This window comes from Dipodomys merriami, unplaced genomic scaffold (assembly GCF_024711535.1).
Source record: "Dipodomys merriami isolate MVZ:Mamm:240054 unplaced genomic scaffold, mDipMer1.0.p SCAF_41, whole genome shotgun sequence".
Taxonomy (NCBI): domain Eukaryota; kingdom Metazoa; phylum Chordata; class Mammalia; order Rodentia; family Heteromyidae; genus Dipodomys; species Dipodomys merriami.
In genome coordinates this window covers 5,999,241-6,017,681 of record NW_027205715.1, presented here as the reverse complement: position 1 = coordinate 6,017,681, position 18,441 = coordinate 5,999,241, and positions in this window count along the sequence as shown.

Sequence of the window (18,441 nt, the reverse complement as noted above, 5' to 3'; positions counted from 1 at the left end):
AAGATCAGCCCAAGGTTTATTCTGTGCTCTCCATTAGAGCTGCTCTTCCCTGGGGTCTCCACCAAGCAGGGAGTGTCGTTTTGGTTTTGGTATTGTCTCCGTAAACCTTTTTTAAATGCATATGTGTGGCAAGTAAGAAGGATATTTAAAGTCCTAAATAAACTGAGAGTTACTTCGTAAACATTTAAAAAAAAAATGTTACCCAGATCAATGGCTAGGTGAAAGTTACACTTGTACATTATCTGTAAGAAATGCTTCCTTTTATTGGATACCTATTCAGCATCAGTCCATAAACTAAGAGCTTTCTCTACAGTGATGTGTTAATTTCTCGCTCCATGACTATTAAGCAGGATGTCATGATGTGAATTTTTTATGTAAATTTTATTGTAAAGGTTGTATACAGAGGGGTTACAGTGACATGATTCAGGTAATGAGTACATTTCCTTTTGAAAAGCATAGCGCCCCACCCCCACCCCCCCCTCCCCACTTCATTCTCTTCCAGTTTTTCCCCTCCCAAAGAACAATTCAGTTTGAAACGTTAAGAACATGCCTGCCACTCTATAATTGGAACACAAATGAGACTTGAACGTGGGCTCTCTGACTCCAGAACCCCTGTTCTCATGAACATACCATGTAATATCCTGAAGAAAATACGAGGAGGTTTCCAGACATGCTATTAGTCTGCGTTGACTGGGGCTTCTTTGGGGTTGACAATCATTGGCTTAAATCCATGCAACTGATAGGAGCAGCACAGAATGATAGAGACAGAAGGATGGTTAAAGGGAGAATATTCTGTATTTAAGCACTCTCTCATGTGTGCAAACAATTTTAACCTGATGGGCAGGAAAAATGACCCTCAAGGACAGCCCAGTCTGCACAGTGACTATGAATATTTGAACATCATCTCCTTCTGGTGACAGCCCTGGCCTTCCCCTATCTGATGCCATGTTCCTAGGTAGAGTAGTTGCAAGCTGTGAAAAAAAATATTTCAGACAAGGCCTTGGTATCCAGGAGAGAAATGCCACATGCTTAGCAACACCTTAGCGTTGAACTGGATTCCCATTATTTGAATTAGCAACTATATTCACCCGTGATATTGAAAAGCAACAATTCCTAAAATGTGTTGCTGGTTGTTCTTTTAACTTTTCAGATGTACACAGAACTCTCATTTATAGGGAAAAATAAATGCTTCCTCTTGTTCCATTTCTTGGAGTTCACTTCAATAAACATAATTTTATATGACCATATGCACATAGCTACTGAGCTTTGGTAATTCTCTCCTAAGGGTTTTTAATTTTATTTTTTGTGTTTTTATCTTGTTTTGTTTTGTTTGTCCCTTTTTGTCAATGTTTTCTTTATTTCTGTTTATTTTCTTTTCTTGTTCTTAATATATATTTTTTATTGTAAAGATGCTGTACAGAGGGGTTACAGTTACATGAGCAAGGTAATGAGTACATTTCCTATACAGCATTGTTACCTCCTCCCTTGTTTTACCCCTACCATTATTTCTGTATATTTTGTCTTGTATGTAAGTTTATCTCTTTGGGGGAGGGTAAGGGAAAGCATAAAAAGGTGGGACAAAGGGTGAACTAATTCAACAGTGATACTCACCAGGTACTATGTTGGAAATGAACTGTACAACTTGTGGGGAAGGGGGGGGGGAAAGAATGGGAGAAAAATGAAGGAAGAGGTTACACTGTTAAAGAAGAAATGTACTCATTATTCAATCTATGTAACTGTAACCTCTATGTACATCACCTTTACAATAAAAATAAAATTTAAAAAGTTTCCTCTTGAAACCACTAGATGGTTACTTTGGGAATATAATTTGAAGAATTTCACAAAGCCTTCTATGTCATTATACACCCTGAGTATAATCACATCACATACCTAGCTATAAACACACACACACACACACACACACACACACACACACATACACACACAAATTCATACATTTACACATGCACCTAATTTATGAGGATAGATAGTGAGTGACAAAGGCCAAAATATCAATGCTTCACTGGACATTGATTTCTGCATACTGTAAAGGATAACCTATAAACTTTGGACCCATCAAGACTTGGGCTTGCATTCTTCTTCTACTCATTGGGAGGTCCTTGAATAGGTAACACGCTATCAGTTTGATCTGTAAGTTATTATGATAGTTAAATCAAGATGACATATTAGAAGCTAATGATCCCAAGTCACGGGCATAAATGAAACATGAAAAGATTATGTCCTTCCCTGCTATGTGGTTGTTTGAATTCTCATGGCTGACATGCTTGCTGGTTTGATGCAGTAATCACAAAGTATCAGAATAATTGAACAGGGGGTAACAGTCAGTGGATGCTAACAAATCAGAAATAGATCCAAATATTCTATGTATTTTCTTAGGCAAGCATTTGTGAAAGCTGTAATATTTCAGAAATATCTCAACTTAGATTATATATTCTATTCATGTGTGAGAAAAACTAAAGACCATTCTTTTTTAATATATATTTTATATTGTAAAGATACTGTACAGCAGGGTTACAGTTACATGAGCAAGGTAATGAATCCATTTCCTATCAAGCATTGTTATCCTCTCCTTTGTTTTTCCCCTACCATCCTCTTCCTCCCCGACCTCCCCAACTTATCCCTCCCCTCTCCCCTCCCGCCTCCCCATCCCAAAGTTGTAAGGTTTGTTTTCAACATAGTATCTTGTACATCTCATTGTTACAATGGGTGGTCCTATATCTTTATTTCAGCATTTTGTTATTTCCCTTCCCCTCCCCAAATTAGAAAAAATGTAATATATTGTGAAGGGTTGGGCATGAAGCCTATCCATAATCTTAACTACTTAAGAGGCAGAGATGGGGAGGCCTAGAGTTTAAGGTAAGCCCAGACAAATTAAGAGAGATACTCATCCGAACAAATAAGCAGGATTTAGTGTTAAACATTTGTAATTCCAGCTACCAGGAGACATAGATAAGAGGACTGCTGTCTAAAGTTGGTTCCGGACCAGAAATGTCTAAAAAGTAAGCAAAAAACAAAAAACAAAAACAGTTTTTTTCCATACCAAAGTTTATATGAAAAACAATGAGAGGTTTTATCACATTAAATTAAAAGATGAGACTATGAGATTGCTGTGGCTACCTTTAGCTCCTGCAGGTAATTGCAAGATTTTTTTAAATTTTTTTTAAATTTTCTTTTCAGGGATGGTTATCTGAAGGCTAGCTTTGAGAATCACTTCCCCTGATTTAATAATTACAGTGAAGAAAAGAATAGAAGCTAATCTTCGCCTAGAAGTTCAAATGTATTACATAACTTGCCGATCATGGTGTATGTAGTACCATACTTCACCCAATAAACATGCTGTGAAAAATGTATGTTCTTCCCCCATGGTATAACCCTTGTTTTCACTGCATTTGATTTTGATGCCCTGGATCTTGTATATACATTTTTCTAATTTGGGGAGGGGAAGGGAAATAACAAAATGCCCAAATAAGGATACAGGTTGACCCATTGTAACTATGAGATGTACAAGACACTATGTTGAAAATGAACTTTACAACTTGCAGGGAGGGGGGAGGGGGTCGAGTTGGAGAGGTGGGGAGGGAAGGGATGGTAGGAATAAAACAAAGGAGGAGGTAACAATGCTCAACAGGAAATTTACTCTTTACCTTACTCATGTAACTGTAAACTTTCTGTACAGTATTTTTACAATAAAAATATATACAAAAAAGAAAATGCAGTATTGCCATTACATAGATGTTAGAATTTTCTCTTTTTTTAAAAAAAATCCTACCTATCAAAAACATTACTTTTATTTTACTTTGTTTTATTTTTATTGTAAAGGTGATGTACAGAGGGGTTACATTTACTTAAGCAAGGTAATGAGCATATTTCTTTTAGAATGTTGTTACCCCCTCCCTTGTTTTCTGTCATTTACCCTCCCCTCTCTCTTTTCCCTCCCCCAAGTCATAAACTTCATTTCCAACAGTGTCCAGTGAGTATCCCTGTTGAATTGGTTCACCCTTTGTCCCACCATTTCTGTGATTCCTCATCCCTTGCTGAAATCAGATACACTTAAATACAAGACAAAGGGTACCCAAATCAGAAACAGTGACCGCAGACTATAAACCAGAGGGAAAAAATGAATGAAAAAAACAAATAACTGCTAACATTAAAAAAGAAAAAGAAAAAATGCTCTTGTTTCCATATCATGGAGTTCATTTAGAGAGACTCTTGTTTCCATATCATGGAGTTCATTTAGATCTCTCTCTCTCTCTCTCTCTCTCTCTCTCTCTCTCTCTCTCTCTCTCTCTCTCTCTCTCTCTCTCTCTCTCTCTCTCTCTCTCTCTCTCTCTCTCTCTCTCTCTCTCTCTCTCTCTCTCTCTCTCTCTCTCTCTCCGTCCTGGGGCCTGAACTCTGGGTCTGGGCACTCTCCCTCAGCTCTTCAGCTCAAGGCTAGCACTCTAACACTTGAGCCATAGCACCACTTCCAGCTTTTTCTGCTTATGTGGTGCTGAGGAATCGAACCCAGGGCCTCATGCATGCAATGCAAGCACTCTACCACTGAGCCACCTTCCCAGCCCTGACTAGTCTCATTTTATATGGTCATATGTACATAGACTGGGGCTATTGTGATCTTCTGCTATGAGTATTCTAGACATATACTAATGATTACAAAGGAGGAAAACCAACAAATGAGGGAAACTGCCCATCCAGAACATTACTTCCCCCCATCCCACCTCCAGTCCTGGAGCTTGAACTTAGGGCCTGGGAACTGTCCTGGAGCTCTTTAGCTCAAGTGGAATCACAGCTCCCCTCCGGTTTTTCAGTGGTTAATTGGAGATAAGAGTCTCACAGGGACTTTTCTGCTTCTGTGAGCTTCAAATGGTGATCCTCAGATCTTAGCCTCCTGAGTAGCTAGGATTATAGCGGTGAGCCACTGGCATCTGGCATTTAAAAAAATCATTATTAACTTTAGCTAATGGATAGACAGATGATAGGTAGGTAGGTAGGTAGGTAGATAGATAGATAGATAGATAGATAGATAGATAGATAGATAGATAGATAGATAGATAGATAGATAGATTGATTGATTAGACAGATTTAATCTTCAATGACCTCCACAAGAAGATATCTGTGATGGTACTGGGAGGTAGTAGATGTGGGGTCTAGTGGGAGGAAATTAGGCTTTTAGGGGACGTGCCCTTGAAGCATCTGTGACTCCTTCATTTCTCTCTTTCCTTCCAAGACATCTTGAGGTCCTACAATGAGCTCTCCACAATGTAATTCGACCTCAAAATGTTAGGACCAAAATGACAGGGCCAAGTGACCATGGACTAAACCCTCCTAAATCCATGAATGAAAATAAATCTTTCTTCATTGTATGTGCTTTATCTCTGATATTTTGCTGCCACGATAGAAAGCTGACTGGTTAGCTGAAGCCCTAAGTTACAAGAATATTTCTGATCTGATCATTAAACTAAGGACTATTAGTGTTCAATATAGAAATTCAACTTAGGTAGGCTGACTTTTAAGTTTTCTGTAAATTATGCAAAACAAGATAGGATAATGTGGTCACTGTGTTGATTTACTATTCCATGCTGTCCCTTTACCATTATCTCACCCCATTGGTTTATCTCAAAAATTGATTTCTGCTATGCATAATGGTACCCGCCCATAATCCTAGAACCTTGAGAGACAGAGACGAGAGAAGAGAGAATTGAGGTTAGCTTAGGAAAAACATGATGGCAACTTGTCTAGAAAACAAGCTGGCTACAGTGTTCCACACTTGTAAACCCAACTACTCAGGAAGTAGACGTGGAAAGATGATGCTCATAGGCCAACTGAGCAAAAGCATAAGACCCTATGTGAAAAATGAGCCCAAAGCAAAAGCCAGGGGTGTGAGTCAAATAGTAGAGTATGTGCCAGGAAAAAATGGATGGACCCACTTTCCTTGGTTCAGTCCTCAGTAAACACACACACACACACACACACACACACACACACACACACACACACACACACCACACACACACACACACACCACACACACACACACACACAATTTTTGAAGAACTAAGATAATAGGTCAATGGCAGAGCAAATGGTAGTGTTTGCCCAGACCAAAACCCTGGTTTGATTCTCAACATGCACACAAAGGAAAATAAAATAAATGAAAAGTAAATAGCTCACGGAGGTCACTGTAGCCCAGACATTCTCCCATCCCAGTCAGATCCAAATATAGGCAGCTTGAGACAGGTTCCCTGGTGGCCACATTAAATCACTGACATATATCCAGCTCTTCTCTTTACAATGTTCACCTTATAAATAGCATCTCCCCTATTCCTATATTTGCTTTGGTTTTTCTGTATTTATTTCCCCTGCCTTAAATAGTTAAAATGTAAATGGGATTCCTATAGCTATGACACATCATCCCAAGTTATAATGAAGCATCTGAATCCTATTCTATTATTCAGCTTCATTATTTCTCTCATTTCCTGGTCACCTGAAAATGTGATCACCTTCCAGTCTAGCATTATGCAACTTACCTGCAAATAGACTACTGATGTCAAGACCAATAACACAATCCTGTCAGATCCACAGGACCCCTTCCATTTCATATGGGATGGGTGTATGTGTATTTGTGCAAGTATGGGCTTATAAGCAAATGTGTGTGTGTGTGTGTGTGTGTGTGTGTGTGTGTGTGTGTGTGTGTGTGTGTGTGTGTGTGTGTGTGTGTGGTGTATATGTGTTTGGTAAATCCAGACCTGCAATACTGTATGGTCCTCTACAACCCCTGCTGAATAAATAACAATCTTTAATACTATGTGATTAATAAGGAAATAACCAATAGAATTTATTCACTTCTATTATATGTTAATATAAAGTTAATTTCCAAATGGAAGGAAAGAGTACAATGATTCAGAAGGGAAAAAATTCATAGCCCATATATGCTACTAAACCCTCAGTTGCAAATGGTATATTAGAAAATTCAGGTCAGCCAGGCACTGGTGGCTCATGACTGCAATCCTAGCTACTCAGGAGGCTGAGATCTGAGGATCACAGTTCAAAGCCAGCCTAGGCAGGAAAAGTCTGTGAGACTCTTATCTCCAATTAACCACCAGAAAATTGGAAGTGGCTCTGTGGCTCAAGTGGTAGAACACTCGCCTTGAGCTGAAGAGCGCAGGGACAGCGCCCAGGCCCAGAGTTCAAACCCCACAACTGACAAAAAAAAATTAGGTCAATCTCTTTAATGTCAGATAATGCTACTTTAAGAATAACAACTAAAAACCTAATCATTGATAAATGTTGATAGAGAATCTAATCACTAAGATGACAAAAATGTCAATCATTACTTTCATTCTTAAATTTTAAGTATAGAATAAATTGTTTAACCTATTGAATTTTACTCAGTTTATTCAGTTTCAGTGAAGAACAAATCACTTCATTATTTTATATCCAATGTACATGTGTGAAAATAGAATTACATAAATTCACGGGATGGGCAGGGTTAGAAGAGATGGGCAAGAATGATGGGACTGATAACATTTATCAAGAGTCATCATACTCACAAATTGACATGTTGAATTGAAGCCCTTTTTCTCCAATTTCTTAAAAATAATAAAATAGTAAATGGAAAAAAATGAAAAAGAAATCCACATTTTTAAAAAGAATAAAATATAAAGATAAAACAACTTTTATATTGAAAATAATTAACATGGTAAAATGGAGAAATTAAAAATGTACACAAATGTAGACTGGGCTTTTTTCTTCATTTCTCATGAAAATAAGGGTTTTCCCTCCATCCCCTCCCTTTTTTTTCTCCAAATGAGACAGCTGTAGTTTTCTTACTAAGAAATCAGTACTGAATTATCAAAGAGAGATTCATCAAAATAGGCATAACTTCTTTCCCATGTAAACTGGTTTATTCACTCACTTATTTACTTTTACTCCAGTTCCTTTCTATATTCCATTTCTACAGGATAAACAGAGGGGTTTTTCTTCTAAGGATCACATAGTAAATCCAGTAGGCTCTGCAGGCAATACAATCTTGTCCAATCATTCAGTCTTTCTTTCTGTTATAACCGGAAGAAACCATAGACAAGGCATAAATAAACAGGTGTGGCTGTGTTCCAATAATGGTATTTTTAAAAAGAAGTAGGGAGTTAAACATTCCCCTGTGACCACCATGTTGGATCCTGCTTTAACCAATCAAAGACAAAACAACAACAAAAACCAAGTACAATTTAAACTAAACAACAGAAGGCATGGGGATATTTTTATATGATTATATAGTTTTATTATTATTCATATTATTATTATTCATATATCCATATGTCTCATTCATTCAATATGCAGTGCAGCCCAGAACAGAGACAAGTCCTACATTCTCACAGAGTTTATATTTCATATTGGGAGAAATTGAACAAAAGCCACACAGAGTAAGTAAACGGTGTGAAGGAAAGTATAGCAGCGTGAAAGCACAGGACGGGACTTGGTAGTCTTTTACAAAAGTTGGTCCTAGAGTTCTCTGTGATAAGGTGACATTTCAGCAGAGGCTTGAATGAAGGGAGGCCGTGCCTTTGACAGCTATCTGGAGAAGAATGCTCCAAGGAAGGAAAAAGAAAGAGCACAAGGCCTCCAGGATGGGGAGTGTGCTTGGCATGTGAAGGGCACAATTGTGAAGTTAATGTGATGGAAACAATGACTAGCATTGAGGTTGGGAGATGAGGGTCAGAATGGCAGCCCTGTACCTGATCAGGTAAAGTCCTTTTGCTGGCCACGGGGAAGAACAGGGATTCTATTCTGAGCTAGCTTGAAAACCCATAGAGGGATGAGCAGAAGAATCATGGGGTCACCTTCAGGTATTTTAGCCCTGCTGAAAATCTCACCCAGGAGTTTTATGCATGTTAGGCAAGAAATTCTACTACTGAGCTCTACAAGATCCTTTTATTAACAGATACCTACAGTGAATTTAGTGGTGCTAAAGAATTTGTCTGAGTTATAATAGCTAGGCACTGTTAGGATCCATGCTACCCTTAACTCCAATGTTTCATTGGCAAGAATACTTTAAAGGGAGTCATCCCCTCCCACCCCTCCCCAGCCCATCTGTCCTGCATTGACATATAGGTAACTGGTAAAGAGTGGCAAGACAATGCATTATCTTTGAATCAACTTATCCTCACCATTTTCCCCCTGGCCATACAAACAATTCCTCTGCTATATGGAGGATTCCTTAAAATTTTTTTAAATTTTACATATTACCCCTTGAATAATATGATGCCATTAAAATATGTCAGGATAGAATACAAGCATGTTAAGGGAAGAGCTTAAAGTCTCTCTCTCTCTTAACCACCCTGTCTCTCTGTCTCGGTCTCTGTCTCTAATACACACACACACACACACACACACACACACACACACACACACACACACACACACACACACCATGTTCCATACACATTCACTAATCATCACTCCAGACATCTTCTCCTCAAGTCTGTATCTCATATTGACAGTGTCCTTACATTTTACTTACATGATTTTCTGAAGCTTTCCAAATATCTCCCTTCTTATCCCTTTCAAATCACACTTTTCTGTATAGTCATATCATCCCCCGAAGAACAAATCAAAAATCAGGTAATAGACTCACATATAATTAAATCATCCTAATTAAGATAAATATGCCTAGGTTTGATTGGTTTACAATTGTGCATTTATGCTGTAATGGCAATACTAATGATGGTCTTGTATTAGATATTTCATTTGGGCACTTATATTTCATAAAGCCACTCTTGGCTTGTTTGTTCACAGCTGGCACTATGCTGATGTCATGCCATGTCTTCAATCCTGCCTTTTCTGTTCATTTGTAGACAGAACCTCATAGACTTTGCCACATATGCTGGCTTCAAGCCAGCATGGGTATGATTACTCTCAAGAACTCCCCAGTATTTCTGTGTTATAAATTCCTTAATTTCTGTATTATAAATCTCTTAATTTCCACAAAACCTTTCAAATTCAAAACTAAATGGTGAGCTAACAGGTTGATACTTGAAAATACTCCCCTAAGGAGCTTAAGTTCCTAGTATAATCAAATTGAACACGAATGCATGATTTTTTTGCTACATATTGAAACATTATTTCTTACATATCACTAAGTGATGGATTATATTGACAAAAGTATGCATAATTTAGGTGCAATAAAAACAAGAAATCCAAGAATTTATCATCGGAATTACCATTCCTGCTATAACAAAACAATTCTTTTTGAATGTAAATGACTAGTAAAATGTATTAGGTGTAATATATTTAAACAGAAATACATTATTTTCAACCAAGGTTTCTCAAAGATACTAATTTAAGGTTTTATAGAGGGGAGAAAAGTATTGCAATATAAATGCTTGTTTATCATATTACCATCCACTTGAAATTGCAACAAGGATGTTGGAAGTATTTTAATTCTTTTACTTTGGTTTGTTCTCCTTCATGGAATATTCCGTTTAAGTAGCAACTCAAAAGTACATTTGAAAGTTTTAAGACATAACAAGAAGTCTCAAAGGAAAGGCTTATAATGTTGTAAGCATACTCAAACTTTTAAATACATTAAAAATAGAGTAGGGATTGCTCAAAAGTATATCTTCTCTATTTATTCAACTTCATACCCCATAAACAATATCAGAGATGCTTTGGTTACAAGTTAAACACATGTCCTTTAAAAGGGAGACCGCAAGGGGAGGTAAATATTGAAGTATTTTAAGGATTTAGTGGTTTCTTATTTTAATATTAAAATATTTTAAGTATTTAACGGTTTCTTATTTTCAAAATATTTCACAAAGAGAATCCTTTTAAATGATCATTTCCTTCACGGTTAGCATCACTGTTGCTTTTCTTAATGCTCTATTTTAGAATGCAGGCCATTTTTATTCTGAAGTTTCTAAGGAAATAATGGTGCTAGCACAACTTTCAGCTGTGGAACAGTTGTTCATACATTTTCTTTCTTTTTTTTTTCTTGCCTTTTTCCTCATCATTTGCCAGAATTTGGTCTCTGTTAAAAGATGGCAAAGGAGTGAGAGTATTTGAGAGAGCTGTCATCTTCTGAAACACTTTCTGGTTAAATATGTGCGGCATATTGAAACACACTAAGGACATGTCCCTGGGGAAAGTGACATTTAATCCCTTGCCAGCATGATGAGCAAATGCTGTCATTGTAGCCTTCGCTGGAATACAAGTCTATTTCTTCTCAAAAAAAATTCCCACCTATATATATGAAATGTATCTTGAAATGCATCCAAAATTCTCACAAACTTTTCTTCTGGGGCTGGCTTCGAACCACAATTCTCAGATCTGAGTCTCCTAAAAAGCTGGAAGTACAGACATGAGCCACCAGTGCTAGCTTGTAATATTACTTTTATGCACATTTCAATTGATGTTTAGAATGATGAACTTGTTTTCATTATGATTAACATTTCAGAGCCTAGTTATTAATCATTTAAAAAAATATAACCACCTATGCTAGCTGTGCTAGTTAACACAGTACTAATTCATTGAACAACGGTAACAAATTTATGTGCCACACCAGGAACTATGCTACATTCTGGGACTGTAAGGTTAGTAAAGTATAACCTCCTTCCTGTATGATTTAAGGAATATAAGAGGTTTCTAGCAATCATAGGTCAAATGTATTGTCTCTGAAATGTGTAGTTTGTCTTTGACTTCTTCTGCTTACTTCGGTTGCAATATATGTCTGCTAATCTTATAAGAAATACTACTCCATCTTTTAAATGAATGCAATATTCAATGAAACATGGCTATAGAATCAAATAAGACACCTTGAGAACTAGGCTAGTGTCTTCCTCATTGCAGACAATGAATAATGGTAGTCAATGTAATTATTGATCACATCCCTACCAGAATTGTCATTATATTCGTACCATGATTATAAATAGACTTTGCATCAAGGTATAAAACACACTATTTATGAGTTCTTGCATTATGAATTATTTAATCTCCATAAATAATGATTTTTCTTTCAAATATTAAATATTTGTCACGAAACTTTAGCTAAATTTAAGACTCAGTCTTTCTTGTGATCTTGAGATTCAGGAAGCTAAACTTTTTGAATATAAGGTAATATGTATTATGAATATATGAATGTTCTCATATTTCTGGATGTGAAACCTTAGTTTTACATAACAATATGACATTCTATAAATGTTTAAAACACATGAAATATAGTTGGATAGATTCTACCACCTATGGATGGAAACATTTTTCAGAAAAAGTGTCATTAACTAGACAGGAATAAAAGGCATTTCCATTTAATGATGTCATAAATAAAACTAAACAAAATCCAAGGACTTCAGTTGGTATGAGAAAGGAAGGACATAGGAATGTTAAAATATGTTCATGGGAATGAGTAATGTCTCCATGCTAAGTATGATGCTAAATACTTACATATGAATATATTGTTCAATTGGGATAATAAAGATACATATCACTCACAGTAGATGATATTGCTCTTAATTTACTATGCACAAGATGAAAAAAGAAAATCAGCATGAGAGTATCAAAAGTTATAAAACCCTCACAGTATTTTTCAAAGCCAAAGCCACATGACGGGTATTTGACACCACTTATTAGCCTGTCTGTGTATCTATCACCTTTTCATTATTAATTTGGAATCAAGCACTGGAATGAACAAAATGAAAGACACAAAGTAAATGAGGTTGTCTAACTATATGCATTTATTTTTACTGTGGGTGTTAATCTGATGTCTTAATAATCATGTAGCCAGATGTTGGTGACTCACGCCTATAAACATAGTTATTCAGAGACTGAGATTTGAGGACTACAGTTGGAAGCCAACCCAGGCAGGGAAGTCAGGCCATGAGATCCTTATCTCCAATAAACTACTCAGAAAAAGCTGAAACTGATGCCGTGGCTCAAGTGGTAGAGTACTAGCCTCAAGCACTAAGAAGTTCAGGAACATCATCCAGGACCTGTGTTCAAGCCTCAGGCCTAGCCAAAAAAAAAAAAAAAAAAAAAAAGATTGAGACTTCTTACATTCCAAACACAAGAATCAATTCTAAAGCTACTGTGTTGATGCATTTCCCATTGCAATGACAAAACACCTGAGTTGAAAGCCCATGGAAATAGGGAAGATTTTTATTTTTCTTTATGATTTTGAAGCCGTTAGTGGATGATCATTTGGCTCCGTGGTTTCTGGGCCTGTGGGTGGGGCAGAAAATCATGGCACAGGTGGAAATTATGGAGGACGAAGCTGAGGCAAGAGCTGAAAATGACAGAGAACGAAGCCGACCTGTCCGTGTTCCCGAGGCGGATTGTGGAGAGAAGGTATTTAGGGGAAAGCCTTGTCCCTTACATTCACAGGCTTCGTGACTCACTTCTTCAACCAAGCCCAAAAGCCTATTGAGTATGAAGTGCTTGAAAGAACAATCCATTATGAAGTGAAAGCCTTAAGGATACAATCACTCTCAGTAGGGCCTCTACCTGGGACCCAGGCTTTGAACAGATGGGCCTTTGGGGGAAACACTTCATAGCTAAACCATAATAACCCATTGCTGAATGGTGTTTTCCATATATTACATTGGAATGGATTACCTTCTGCACCTCCCATAGTATGCTACCATTTGTGAAGCTTTATTTTAGCTTATACAAAGTCTAATGACTTGCCCTCATTGGCTGGCGGCAATTGTATTGAGGTTCTTATAAAATGCATCAGGCCAATTTGAGCTTTCTTTTTTTTTAATGAGTCAGACTTATAAGGACAGAGATTCTAATTGGAGAGGAGGGGAAGCTTTCAATAGTAGGCTTGTTATTGTTCAATATCTCTGGATGACTAAGAAAGATGCAGTAAGGCTTATCTATCAGCAAACCTTGGAAAGCCAGTCTTAGACTCAGTTCCTCACCCTCCTATTCTAATTGCTAATTCATGTGTAAATACTAATCCACCTTAGAAGTGGCTGTGAATGTTGTCCAATATAATGTGCACGATGTGTGGTGAACTGAAGCTCTGTCATATGTTCCAAGATCAGTGGCAGCTTACCCTACATTAGTGTACTTTCCTCCTCTATTAAAAGGAAAAGCCAAACCTCAGAGACTGGGTTGGATGCTACATTGGCTTCTGATAATTTGGGCTGATATCTCTCTGTCAGCATTATTTCCCTTGGTTTATCATCTGCAAGCAAACAGATAAGTTAAAACCATTAGCTAAAGGCCAGTAACTACAGTCAAATTATCTTTGACCAAAGAAATAATCACCACACCAGACAGCATTGACTATTAATGAAATCTGAGTGTTCTACGGAAGAGAAAAACCCTAGTTATAACCTTAGAGTTAACAAGAATTCCACAAAATAGATTTCCAAGCATCAGCATTGCCTCATCAGAACGGTATAAAGTTCTGCATTTGATTGTAGAGAATCTGGAATAGAGAAGAATCCAAGTTTCAGAAATAGGAGCCTGGTATTGCAGCATTATTTACCATAGCTAAGATATGGAACCAACCCAGATGCCCCTCAGTAGATGAATGGATCAAGAAAATGTGGTATATATACACAATGGAATTCTATGCCTCCATCAGAAAGAGTGACATTGCCCCATTTGTTAGGAAATGGAAAAACTTGGAAAAATTATATTAAGTGAAGTAAGCCAGGCCCAAAGAAACATAGGTCCCATGGTTTCCCTTATTTGTAATATCTAGTATATATATGAGTCAAGCAGAAAAGGTCAGATAATGTGATGTCAGGAAAATGAACCCTTAGATGTGTATTTTAATGTTTTTTATCTTTCATGCATGTGTTTCTAACGCATTTATAAGATTATCTCTTTGTTGCTTTGTATGTCCTTCCACCACAGTATAACCCCTGCTTTCACTATATTCGATGTCAATATAACTTGTGGAGGAGATGAGGAAAAACCAGTTGTTTAAGGATACAGGTGGACCTGTTGCAACAATGAGAAGTACAAGTTGTCATGTCCAAAACGAGCTTTACAACGTCGGTGTTGGGGGGGGGGGAAGGGGGGGAAGGAGAAGGATTGGGATGGGGGGAGGGGGGAGGCTGGGAAGGGATGTGAAGGGTAAACAAAGGAGGAGGCTGCAATGCTTGGTAAGAAATGTACGCATTATCCTGCCAATGTAATTGTAACTCCTCTGTACAGTATGTTCACAAATAAAATTAAATTAAAAAAAAAAAAAAAGAAATAGGAGCCTGGAACTGGGCTTGGTGGTTTGGGAAAAGTGACAAATCCTGTAGGAATCTCAATGTACTGCAAGCATCACAGAGTCAGCCAAATCTGCATTTTTGTCTTTCCAAGGTAATCTAAGACTTTTCATATTCATGCTCCAAAACTACAACATTTACTTTGTCATCAAATAACAATAATTTCTCCCATTGTCAATGTGTATTAGTGAGCTTTCAGAATTTCCCGATCATTACACAACATCACATGGGATCCTTCCAAAAGTAAAGCGTACCATAAAGTTTTAAGGAGAAACAAGGCCACAAGAAAGTCATTTATGTGCTAGAAAACGGCAAAAATATTGCTTGGGAGCTTCTTACAGAAATGAGATTAAAATAAAAGCAAGCAAATAAATATACATACACTCCCCCCCCCAAAAAAAAGGGGAAAGTTGAGACTTATAGGTAAGTATTGTCAAATAATTTCATATGAACTACCTAATTATGTATTTCTAAATCGAGTCTACTTGTACAATACATTAAGAATACTTTTTCAAAGTCAGGCACTGGTGGCTCACGCTTCTAATCTTAGCTGCTCAGGAGGTTGAGATCTGAGGATCACCTTTCAAAGCCAGTCCGGACACTCTTATCTCCAATTAACCCCCAGAAAACCAGAAGTGCTGTTGTGGCACAAGTGATAGAGTGCTCACTTAGGGACAGCGCCCAGGCCCAGAGTTCAAGACCCACGACTGACAAAAAAGAAAAATTACTTTTTCAAACTCTGCTACTGTTAGGTATTTTTGTGGATGAAGCCCTTTAGAATGGAGCAAACTATTTGTCTTTCAGAATTTCTAGATAAAATTAAGGCGTTCCAACTACATTACTTATTCTTAAAGATCTGCAACATTGTTTTATAATCAAGAGAGAAAATTCAGTTTGTATTGTAATTTAATGGAGACATATGCTCCTTTTTCCAATAACATTATCCCTGAGATAATAAAATAATTACACTTCTTACCTGGAAGAATATTATTACTAGGTGAGTCAATAGATGTGAATTTGGATAAAAGTTATATACAAGATCATAGGCAGGATCGAGCTTTTGTTAATCTTTTATATTAACAATCATTGGAAAGGATTAGCCATGGATATGTGTGTATGCTTAGCATATATATATCCATTTATCAATATATCCACAGATATATAGATCTAGATTGATAGATATAGATATCTTTATAGATATCATATTTATATACATATATCCATTTATGTCTATATATAAATATCTATATGTATATATTTATAGATATTTATATCTATATTCTATACATATAATTATATAGAGATGTCTACAGATATGTCTATAGATATCTATAGACCTATATATGCATATGCATCCATTGATATATATATACTAAGTACATATATATGGATAGAGTGATATATATAGATATGCTAACTACATATATATGGAGATACATATATATATGCATATATATATAACTTGAACTTTATATCCAAATCATCTCTTTTTTATTTTTTATTTTTTATTTTCATTTTTAATTTTTTGTTGGTCATGGGGCTTGAACCCTGGCCTGGGTGCTGTCCCTAAGTGAGCACTCTACCACTTGTGCCACAACAGCACTTCTGGTTTTCTGGTGGTTTATTGGAGATAAGAGTCTCATAGACTTTCCTGCCTGGGCTGGCTTTGAACCATGATCCTCAGATCTCAGCCTCTTGAATAGCTAGGAATACAGATATGAGCCACCAGCTCCCGGCTTATCTAACTCTTTTCATAAAAAGAAATATAGATTCATTTTAAACTAGCATACTCAACATCTTAGGATATCAGAGCTGAAAAAACCTACATTTCAATGATTTCCTTAGGTCAACTGTACACTGTAATAATTGCTGGTCTCCTGGCATACATGTTTAAGAAGGAAAAATTGGACTTGTAACTAGTTCCTTGGGTCATTGGAGATTCCTTTCACCTGTTTTTTTTCTTTCTTTTTTTTCTTTTTTCTTGGTTGTTGGATTTTAACTCTGGGCCTGGGCACTGTCCCTCAGCTCTTCAGCTCAAGGCTAGCACTCTACCACTTGAGCCACAGCGCCACTTCTGGCTTTTTCTGCTTATGTGGTGTTAAGGAATTGAACCCAGGGCCTCATGCATGCAAGGCAAGCACTCTACCACTGAGCCACCTTCCTAGCCCCTCCATCTACCTTTTTAGGTTAGCAGACTCACACAAAAATGGGGCCATGCATTACACTCAACTACCTCTCTTGGTAGCAGTTTATTTCTTTCCACTCATCCTTGTTTGCTGACAATGGTGTTCAAGGCATCACATTTTCCCAAGGACTACTGTAGCTGTATCACCCAAATTTTGACATGAAGTGCTTTCGTTGTCATTAAATTCTAAGTATTGTGTAATGTTTCTAGCATCTTAACATGGAGCTCAAAATGCAATTTCAAATAGAAACCTTTCTCACATAGCTATCATAAATAACCAAAATATTCCTACTGCTGTAGTTCTTCAAAGATACTGGCATTTAAATAAAGATTTTTTTTTCTGTGGGCTGCAGGTCCAAAGACTAATTCACTAGGAGTTTTATGAAACAATGAATTGCAAGTTAACAACAACAACAACAACAAAAACCCAACGACAAGCATTTGTTACAATGATTTCTTAGAAAAAGTGAACAATCTTAAAGTTGTGCCTGCTTATATTCATAATAACTGCTTTTACTGAACAAAAAATATAGGGTACTGAAACTCAAAGAACATTTGAGTTGCTGATTTTGGTCCTTCCTATGAGTTTTTTATTCCTTATAAATATATAGAGATAATAGCATATTTGTTCAACATTTATGCCAAATCCTTCCTAGGTAAAATGGTGTTTTTCAATACTCTTTCCATTTTTTTATACTCTTGACTTACTAAGCTAATGTAGTAATTAAACAAAAAGGGACAATCATTGTACAACAGTGCACTTCAAATCTCCAGATTTTAAAAAAAATTCAGTTTGAGACCCAATAGTAGAAGAGATATTTCTGACCAGAGGAACTGTCCTCTTAGGACTGAATATATTTTGCTGTCAGTGTGGTTTCTTTAGGCAAACAAACACAGCCAGGTGGAAGATTGCCCAGAGGGCAAAGACACTGGTAATGGAATGGTAATTATGTTAAGAGTTTGTCCAGTAAGTGAAATTTATAATCTCTAAAATTTATTATACCTCAATTTCCTAAT